Below are 2,500 nucleotides of genomic sequence, written 5' to 3'. Positions count from 1 at the left end.
CGCCGCCGGGAGGCGGCGGTGGCGGCGGCGGCGGCGGCGGCGGGGGCCTTCCCGGCCTCCTCGTCGTCGTCGTCATTGCCGCGGCCTCTCGGCGGGGTCGGCGAGGCGCTCGGCGGCCGGGCCGCCTCCCCGCGTCGGCGGGGCGGCCCGAGCTGCGGCGGTCCTCTCGGGCGCAGCGCCGGGCTACTGAGGGAAACCCCGGGCCCCGAGGAGGACGCCGCGGTGGTGGCGGCAGATGTCGGGCGCGCCCCCGCCGGTGGACGCTCCCCCGAGGGCGGCAGCGGGGGAGGCACCCCGGCGGGGCCATGCAGGTCGTTTCCCTCGCCCCAGGGCCAGGTACCTAGCGCTCCGCGCCTCGGCGGTCCCAGGCTTCCCCCTCGGCGTCGTCAAACGCCGCGGGAAGGACCGAAAAAGGGGCCGCCGAGCCGGGCGGCGGTTTAAAGACTCGGGCGGCTCGGCGCGCCCCGCCGCGGCGGCGGCGGCGGCGGCGGCGGCGGCGGCGGGTGGCGGGCGGTGGCGTTGCGGCTCCATTGAGGGGTGGGGAGCTACTCCCGCCGATCCCCTGCGGTGGTGTCCGCGGCCACCGGTCGCGCCCGCCGTCGCGGCGGTCGTCCCCGCCGCGCGCGCGCGTGCGGGGGTAGTCGCGCCGCGCCGGGGAGGGGCGCCCTGCCCCCCCCTCTTCGCGGCCCGGCCTCGGCGGAGAGGCCGCGGCGCGCGCGGTCGGCCGCGGGGCCGACCCGCTGGGCTCGAAACGGGCGGCGCCGGCAGAGGGCGCGCGCTCTCTGCCCTTCCTCAGCCGCGGGGCGGCGGCCGCCGGGGCCCGCCGCGCGCTCTCTCTTCTGGGCCGCCGCGGCCGTCCCGCGCGGGCGGCGCCGCGCCTGGCGCGGCCGTGCCTCTCTCCCCTCGGCGGCCTTCGTCTCGAACGCACCGGCGGCGCCGGCCGCCGGCCGGCCGTCCGCCCGCCCGCCCGCCCGGGGCGAGCGCTCGGCGGTCCCTCCGCGGTCGGAGGCCGGCGAGCGCGGGCGGCCCCGCGCCGAGCGGCGGCGGCGCCGCTCGGCCGGTGTTCCCGCCGCCCGCGGGCACGGGACCCTCCCCGTGGCCCTTCGCGACCGCGCGCGGTCCGAGGGCAGGGGTGGCGGGCGGCCGCGGGGGCGCTTCCGCGCCCGCTCTCCAGGTGGCGAACGAGGAGAGCGGGCGTCGCCCCCCGGCTCAGCGCCGCACCGCCTTCCGCCGGGCGCGTGCTCGCGGAAGGGGGCCCCCGACGGTGCGGGTGGACGGCGGTTCCCGGGAAGTGCGGCCCGCCGCGGCGGCGGGTCCGCCCTCGGGCAGCCCTCGGGCGCTCGCCTTCCCCCGGCGGGCAGCGGTCCGGCGGGGGGGGGCGCGGCGCCCGGCGGCGGGGCGGCGGTCGTCGCGTGGCGTCTCGAGCGCAGCAAGGCCCCTGGGGAGAGAGAGTCGGCCGCGCGCGTGGGCGCGGCGGCGCTCCGCGAGAGCCGGCGCGGCGGCGGTTCCAGGGGGGAGGCAAGCGCGCGCGCGGGGTCCGAGGGCCGCGCGCCGGCGCGTGGCGCCGCGCCGGCGAGGCCGGGCGGGCCACCGCGCTCCCGCGGCGCGCGCCGCGCGGCCCTCCGCGCGGAGGGCCGGGCCGAGCCCGGGCGCCTGGGCCGCCTCCGAAGGACGGCACACGTAGGCGGCGCCTCCCCTCGCCGGGCGGGGGGAGGCGGTCGGGGGCGCGGGTCCCCCCGCCTCTCGGCCGGCCTTGGGAGCGTTCCGTGGGGTTCCTCCCGTGTTCTTCTCGCACGCGCCCCCTCCGGGGTTTTCCGCGTTGCTCGTACGGTCGGAGCCAGGCCCCGCGCGGGGCCTCGGCGCCAGAGAAAAAAAAGGGGGGCCGCTCCGGGCGAGAGCGGCTCCCGGCCCCCCCGCGCGCGCGGGGTCGGTGCCGAAAGCCAGACAACTCTTAGCGGTGGATCACTCGGCTCGTGCGTCGATGAAGAACGCAGCTAGCTGCGAGAATTAATGTGAATTGCAGGACACATTGATCATCGACACTTCGAACGCACTTGCGGCCCCGGGTTCCTCCCGGGGCTACGCCTGTCTGAGCGTCGCTTGACGATCAATCGCCGCCCGGGGGCCGCCCCGGCGGCGCGGCTGGGGTCGCTTCGCAGGCCCGTCGGCCGCGGCAGCGGTTGCCGCGCGAGGGCCTTCGTCCCCCTAAATGCAGACTCGGGGAGCGCTCCGTAGCTCCCCGCTCCCGGAGCGAGCCGCTGGGGCGGAGCTCGTCCTCGCCGGGGCCGCACCGCCTGGCGGTGGCGGCGGCCGGGGAGTCGGAGCGAGTGAGACGGCGCCGAAGGCGCCCCGCCGAGGGCCGAGGGACGAGGGCGAGAGGGGAGGCGAGGCGCGGGCCTCGCCTCCGGCCTCCCCCCCGCGCGGGCGGCTGTCTGCGGGTGGGTACCGTGCGCGGGTACCGTGCCGCTGCCGCCGCGCGCGGTGCGCGGGGGGCCGGGGG

General features: G+C 81.1%; 1 non-coding gene across 1 annotated transcript; it reads left to right on the top strand.

The window, feature by feature from the left end:
• Positions 1 to 1,946: 1,946 nt before the first annotated feature.
• Positions 1,947 to 2,099, top strand: LOC137468055 (5.8S ribosomal RNA). The gene has a single exon (XR_010995720.1). It is a non-coding gene; the product is annotated as a 5.8S ribosomal RNA (ribosomal RNA).
• Positions 2,100 to 2,500: the final 401 nt, after the last annotated feature.

The sequence above is a fragment of the Anomalospiza imberbis genome, unplaced genomic scaffold, assembly GCF_031753505.1.
Source record: "Anomalospiza imberbis isolate Cuckoo-Finch-1a 21T00152 unplaced genomic scaffold, ASM3175350v1 scaffold_99, whole genome shotgun sequence".
NCBI classification, from domain to species: Eukaryota; Metazoa; Chordata; class Aves; order Passeriformes; family Viduidae; genus Anomalospiza; species Anomalospiza imberbis.
Note: the sequence above shows the minus strand (reverse complement) of the source record. Positions and strands in the feature narration are given on the sequence as shown.